Raw genomic sequence first — 7,525 nt, 5'->3', positions numbered from 1 at the left:
AATTCCAGTCAGCACTCAGGGTCCTTCCTCCACCGGGTCCTTCCATGATTTAGTGGTCCCTCTCACTGCCTGTAGGGGGCAGCCTATACTCTGGCCTTTTAAGCCATACTTGGCCTCTGCAGGCAGTGAGGAGGACACCTAAAGCTGGCAAAGACCCCTGTGTTCCTTTAGGTACATTTTCACAAGGCCTTTTGGATACGAATAATATTTAATCTTTTGTGGTGTTTCCCTCTCAGCTCCCCTTCATCATCTGGGCCTGGAGAGGAAAATCTGGACTCTCTGGAGCTTTCATTCCAGATGCAAGGGGCGACATTTCAATCTGGGCTCCATCCCCACAGAAGGGGCAGAATCTGGGGCTCCCCGACCTCTCCAGGCGACCAACGGTTCCCCCCTCAGAAGGAGCCGCTGTGGCTGAAGGGAATTCAAAGCCCCTTCTGGATTGGCTCATCCACCTGCCCCCAGGTGAAGGCAGCCATTTGGTGGTCATTTTTCAAATCTCAGGTCCAGGCCAATCAGAGCCTTGGCTTGTGACGTCAGAGGCTCCTCCTGAGCTCATTGGCTGGAGCTCACCATGGCAACCGCCAGCATCCTTGGGGAGTCTGGACCACATAATGGAGGCTCTGCTCAACATCCCTGGAAAGTGGCTGGATTGGATGGCAGCACTGGGGGCATCGCAGGGCCTCCCTCGCCTGGGCTCCTCAGGAGGGAGAGACCCTCCCCTTTAAGGCAACTGAAGTATTCATTTATTTTCATTTTTTATTACATAGGCTTTTATACCACCTTTATTATTTCTCTAAATAGCCCAAGGCAGTGAACCTATCTAAGATTCCTTCATCCCACAAAAACAACCTTGTGAAGGCTGAGAGAGAGACTGGTTGCAGGTCACCCACCTGTCTTTCGTGGCTGAGATGGGACTCGTAAGTACTTGGGGGGGATCTGTCTTAATTCCAATGGTCATCACCTTTTCCTGTTATCAGAAATCATAGCAATACAAAGACGTCCAAATTGATGGAGAGCCAACTCCTTTGGAGGGTTTTGAGCAATGACATGCCTTGAGAGTGACTCGGAATCAAATGGGAAGCCAGAAGAATTTGAAGAGAGATCAGTATTGAGGGATTCTGTTGGTGTTTCTTGAACTAGGCCCCTTTAAGGTATGGGGGGAGACTTCAACTCCCAGAATTCTCCAGCCAGCCAGCATGCAGAATTCTGGGAGCTGAAGACCATCCATCCGTTAAAGGTTTTTACACAAAGTTGTTGTCGTGTAATTTAATGACTGATGTAGGCTATTGTAATTTGATTGTGTTAACCCTCATCTATTCCCTATTTGCAGATTAAGGTGACAATGAAAAGGAAGTAGTCAATAGAAGCCTACAGCTGAAAGGGACCTTGTAAGTCAACTGCCTGCCTGATTGATTGACTGATTGATGGATTAATTCTATGTCATCAAGTTGATGTTGATGCTGATGCCTAGCAGCCCATAGATGATTTTCTCCATGTAGATCTGCCCCAACCTGGTCCTTCGGGTCTCCCAACCTTCCCCCATCCCCACTATAGCTGCTTACTAGTGATCCTTCCCTTCTTTTCTTTCCTTCACCCATGTCAGCATTACCGACTTCTCCAGGGAGCTTTGTCTGCATTGATTGACAGCATTGAAACTGTGTGGATTCTGAGTGGCCAAAGAGGTAGATGGATGACTTGTCCCCAGTCTGGATTTTCAGGTCTCCCTAAAGTTCACCCATCCACACAATAATCAAATCCACTAACCTTACCCCAAATTGTCCTCTCCTTCTCTTCCCTTCCACCTTTCCCAGCATTAGGAACGTCTCCAGAGAGCTGGTTTTCACTTGATGTGCCCTCAAATATGATATTTTGAACCTGGTGCTTTGTAGCTGAGAACTGATCTGGGTAAATTATATCTAAAGGATCCTTTGGCAGGAGACCCCTCTGCAGATTGTTCATTGGTTCTTCACTCCTCCTGCATCTCATTCTAGCAGAAGATGATGGACTCCAAAACTTTAGGAAAAAGTCAGAATGGAGAAGGCAGGTTAGCAAAATTGGCCCTGAACGGAGAGAGGATGTGACTGTGTCTCTCCATTTTTCAAACAGGTGAGCAACAAGGAAGAAATGGTCAATATCCTTGGGCGATCTCTCAGTGACCACTGATGGTCCCAACCTCCAGGTTGATGAACTGAGAGACTCCTTTGACTTTCAGTCCCAGAAATTCCAGAAAGAAAATCAATGGATGAAAGATCAGCACAGCTGTCTCCAGGAGAAAGTGGATTAACTTAAGACCACAACAGAAGACCTGCAGAAAACCTGCAGAAGATCATGTCATCAGTTAGAGCTAGAGAACACATCTTTGATGAAATACATTGAAGAACTCCACAAAGAACTAGCCAATTGTCCATCTCAGCCGAGAGAAGGTGACTCTGAGAAAGACCTCGAAGAGGTGAGGAACCTTCCGCCAGAAGGTAAGAAATTCCTCCAGAGTCTACAGCATGAACTGGCTGAGATGGACCACAATTACCATGTGGAGAAAAGCCATTACAGCCAACTGAGAAAGTCGGACTATGAGAGAAAACAAGCAGAAGCACAGTCTGCAGCAGCCACATCAGACCTCCCAGATCCGGCTCTGGCCAGACTCACCTGGCACACTAGGTATCAAGCCCCCCCGCTTCTTCTCCCAGGTACACCAGATGAGAAACATGATGTAACTCTACTTTATTGGAAGGGCACATAAGAGAACCTTGCATGTCTGAAAGTACAAATCTCCCACCAAAGCTTTTGAAAGCCTGAAAAATGAGGGAGGGTCCTTTCTGAGGTTCTTTCTCTGCCAATTATGCACCTGGGAGCTCCTCTCCCCCCTTATCTGATCATTCCCTGTGCAGCATCTTCTCCATCTATTCTTCTATATTGTCATTAATACAGGCAGGATAGTTGAAGAAATAGGATTTTTTCAGGATGCAACATTTATATCGACTCTTAGACAAAGCTACTTTGATGTTGTTTTAAAAATACCACCCAGTTTTTAGAACAATATCTATGATTTCCTAATAGAGTGCATAAGTAAAATCCAGTAGAAAAATAAATAATTTTAGCAGGAGGACTTAACAAGCTCTCCTATTTTATATAAGAACAAACGAATGGCAGCTACAATGTGAATCTTTCATTAAGATTTCATTTGTACTTTTTCTCATATCATTTCTTTTTTTCAAATCTATTTTTCATTTCATTCAAAACCTCCAAAAAATGGGGGGGGGGAATGACAGACAAGCCCCCAAAGCTAAATAAAACTAGATTAAAAAGTGCATAAAAAGATAAAAGGGGAGAAAAGAACCAGTTCAGATGAGGAAACCAGGAACAGGGGAAAAAACCCCTGCTGAGTCTGGCTGCCATCTTGGGGGGAGTCGGAAAAACACTTTCCTTCCAGTGGTTCAGCAGCTGCCACCCCTGGATGCTCAGCCAGCAGTCCTGAGTCCTGCAGGTCATTTTCCACCAGATGTCCAGGAATTTGAACCCCTGGCACGGTCCTTCCTGACCTGGGCAACTGGAGAGCCCACCTGGTTTCTGTCATGTGTGTTTTTCCCTATTGTTTATGGGAGAGGCATTCTTTGTCCAGTTCCTCTCATGAGTCCTCTCCAGTATGGTTGAACCTCAGGTGTAGCCCTCATCTTCCTCTGAGCACACAAGCCCCACAACCACGTCAAGGTCCTGCCTCACAGGGGGATTGTGGTTCTTCACACCGTCAGCCAGATTGGATGTCAGCTCTTCCAAGGAAAGCGGCCTTTGGCAATTGACCAATGGTGAGGTTGTCAATGCCATGGGTGTCGAAATGGGGCTCCAATTGTTTTGGGATTTCACTGATGGCAGTTATTCATCATGGGGCAAAAAAAGCACCAATTTAATATTTTAATAATAAAATAATAAATAAGCAAGAAGCAATAAATAAATAAAACTTAGCAACCTAGTTAGTATTTAAAAGTACCAGGCTCCCACTCTTCTTTCTTTTTAGCTTCCAAGGCCAGCCATCCCCACCCAAAAATCCAAAGCAGGAAATGCAGCGCAACCAAGGACACCAGGTGACCTCAAGAGACCCCAAATCCTCTCCCTTCAGCTAGGACTCTTCTTGTGGACAAGTCCTTGGTCCACTCACTTCTTCCCGCCTCCAAGTTGTCCACTGACTGCAGTCACCTGGGTTTTTCCGTCTCTTGAATGGAATCCATCCAAGAATTAAATAACAATAATATCATCATAATGGAAAAAACCTGATAACCAAATTAGTTCAAACACTTTCTAACCATCATATTGTTGAGCAAGGTAGAACGTCTGACATCCTTCTTCGTTCATCAATGATGGTGATGTTGGGGTTGATGGGTTCCGGTATGTAGGGTTCCACTGTGATGGAGGCCGACTCAACATCCTTAGTTGGTTGCTCTGGTGACACTTGCAAACACCTTTTTATGGGAATTGAAGAAAAAAACAATAATTCCCACATCACCATAATTGATGAAAGACGATGTCAGATATTCAGCCCTGGTCAACAATGCGATGGTTGGCATCTCTTCCATCTTGTGCAAGGTAGAACGTCTGACATCCTCCTTCGTTCATCAATGATGGTGAGGTTGGGGTTGATGGGTTCCGGTATGTAGGGTTCTACCGTGATGATGGCGGCCTCCACATCTTCACTTCATTGCTCTGGTGACACTTGCAGACACCTTTTCCTGGGGATTGAAGAAGAAAAAAAGAATAAAATATCACTGACTGGTACATTCTTTTCTTAACAAGGATAATAAACCTATTCTTAATGGGAGCCCCATTAGTGGAGATTTTCAAGGAAAGGTTGGGGGTTGGACTAGAAGATCTCCAAGGTCCCTTCCACCCCTGAGAGACTCTATCCTTTCTCCTGTTAGTCCCACCAACATTTTGGGAGGCTTTCAGTGCCCCAGGGCTCCCCAGGTTGTGGTGAGGCCACTCCCCTGATCAGGAGCAACTTACCTGCACTGGTGGAAGAAAACGCAGAGGCCAACCAACGCATAGACCCCAAGGACAAACAAGGTCACTTTCCAGGGGTCTCCAAGGACGTTCTGGGGTCTGTCAAGGGATGGCCGCAGCAGCTCGTTTGGGTCCATCTCTCTCTCTCTCTCTCTCTCTCTCTCTCTCTCTCTCTCTCTCTCTCTCTCTCTCTCTCTCTCTCTTCCACTAAAGCTTTTATAGCCTGCATGGCCCCACCCATCAACGGAAAAGAGTTCAACAAAATCCAGCAGGTGTGAGATTCAAATAATTTAACAACCGGCTCTGTGCCCTCGTGACCATTTTAAGTATAAAAAAATGGATATTAAGTCTTATTTTGGGGGGATGTCTTACTTTACAGCAGGTGGGGGGAGGGAGGCTGCACAGAATTCAGCACCTGGCGCCCAGATGGCTTCTGTTTCTGTCCATTTGACTCGTACGATGGACAGTAGAAATCTTATGATCTGTGTGAAGCTTATAGAGAACAGCAGACTTAACAGTATCTGAATGAGGATGGTATATATTTTATACAGTTTGTCCTGAGAGCATCCACCAGGCAGGGCAACTGTGCAGTGTTGAAAAACGAATAAAAGTAGTAAAAACAGTAAAAGTCTGGCTCTAAAGAGACTCATTATCATGTGAAGCATAAAAAAAAACACCCTATAATTCACTTAGTAATGGCCGAATCAGAAACCTACGGCTGGCAGAACCCAACTTCCCTTCCTGATATAAATTGTGCAGCACAAGATTCCAAGAGTCCTTCAAAGGAAGGTCAAACTGGCCTTGAACTAACACACTCCATGCTCTTTTTCATGGCCAGGAAGCCTACATTGAACAGGAGCTTCTCAAGGGGTTTAGGAAGCACCGGGGAGGCTCCCATCCACAGACCCCCCTGGAAAAGCCAGGCCTTGGCTCCTCTCTGCCCCTCCAGCCAGGAGGACCTTGGGAGGAAAGCATCCGTGGGGGGTGGGGGGGAGATCAGTTTGAGGAACTAAGAGGGGCTGCCAGATCCCCCCCTCCCCATTGACTATGTCAGCCACAACGGAGGGTGAAGGAAGGAATGGGGTTATCAGGAGACGAGGGAAACGGTGGATATCAGAGGAGACTTTAGGCTGAGTTCATAGCTGGGATGAGACAAAGATCAGACACCAGGACATTGCATGAAAAAGGAGTTACAGGTAGTCCTTGACTTACGACCACCATTGAACCTCAAATTTCTGTTGTTAGGAAAGATACTTGTTAAGTTAATTTTGTCCCATTTTACGACCTTTCTCACCACAGTCGTTAAGTGAATCACAGCAGTTGTGAAGTTTGTATCATGGTTGTTAAGTGAATCTGGCTTCCCCCTTGATTTTGCTTGTGGAAAAGTTGCAAGAGGGGGGTCCCGTGACCTTGGGACACAGCGACGGTCATAAGTCCGAACCATTTGCCAAGTGGCTGAATTCTGATCAAGCGATCAAAAGGGATGCTAGAAAGGTCGAAAGTGTAAAAAATGGTCATAAGTCACCTTTTTTCAGTGACGCCGTTGTAACTTTGAACGGTCACTAAAAGAATTCCTGTCAGTCAAGGACTTACCTGTACTATATTCATTAGGGGAAACTAAGGGAGATCCCCTGTATGAACTCCTACCTGCCTGGTATTTAACCCAGAAGGATTTCTAATTTCTAGATCAAAGGAGGGGGAATCCTTTGGATTCTGTGCAAGATCAGCAGGATCTTGCCAATCTCAGGGAAGGGATCCACTGGGTCCTCAGCTGGGAGGATCCGAGGAAGAAGGAAGAGGGAAGCCAGCAGCTCAAAAAGAAGCTTGAATGGAGGCGGAAGCCACCACAGCCTTCGATTCTCGGTTCGGTCAGGACGGGGATTTGGAGGCAGTTTCTTCTGCAGCATTTTGGAATTTAGAGGCTGGTTTTGTGCATTTTGTGATTTGATTTGAATTAGTTTGTCTGGCAAAGGCCGGCAAGGAGTCTGAAAAGTGCTGGTTTCCTTGGCTTTTTCACCTGGTTTAGCCAAGGTAATTCATGCTAGATGGGAAGTGGATGATGGGGCTCAGGGAGGCTGTCAGGGTTCCGACCGATGCCCTAATTGAATCGTGAGCCTCGAGCGGAGCTTCAGAAGAAATCCAGGTGTTGATTAGGAGCTTCAGGTAGGCACGGACCAAGGGAAGCCAACTCTGAGCTCACATAATTCGCACCTGGGCCCTGACCCTGTTTCCCCTCCCCCCAAGGCAGGGGTGAAATGCTCTCGGTTCTGACCGGATCTCCTGATCCAGTAGCGATGGCGGCGGGTGGTTCAGGGAACCGGTAGCAAAAATCCCTGTGCCCCCCTCCCCCCCCACCAAGCCCAGCTCAGCTGTGCGATCATCAGAGGCTTTTTTTTTTTTTTACTTTTAAAAGCATTTTTTCTACAACCTGAAAAATGCTTTTAAAAGTTAAAAAAAAAGTTGGCCACGCCCACCCAGTCACATTACCCCCCCCACCAAGCCACGCCCACAGAACTGGTAGTAACAGATTTTA

The 7,525-nt window shown here is 46.5% G+C and overlaps 1 long non-coding RNA gene across 1 annotated transcript; it reads left to right on the top strand.

Annotated features, from left to right (window-relative positions):
* Positions 1 to 129: 129 nt before the first annotated feature.
* On the top strand, positions 130 to 3,140 carry LOC117657643 (uncharacterized). Its single transcript, XR_004589153.3, has 3 exons — positions 130 to 917; positions 1,331 to 1,388; positions 2,107 to 3,140. It is a non-coding gene; the product is annotated as an uncharacterized LOC117657643 (long non-coding RNA).
* The last annotated feature ends 4,385 nt before the right edge of the window (positions 3,141 to 7,525 follow it).

This window comes from Pantherophis guttatus, chromosome 15 (assembly GCF_059756535.1).
Source record: "Pantherophis guttatus breed Tessera chromosome 15, ASM5975653v1, whole genome shotgun sequence".
Classification (NCBI taxonomy): domain Eukaryota; kingdom Metazoa; phylum Chordata; class Lepidosauria; order Squamata; family Colubridae; genus Pantherophis; species Pantherophis guttatus.
The sequence above is the reverse complement of the archived record's forward strand: the minus strand, read 5'-3'. Positions and strand labels throughout refer to the sequence as shown.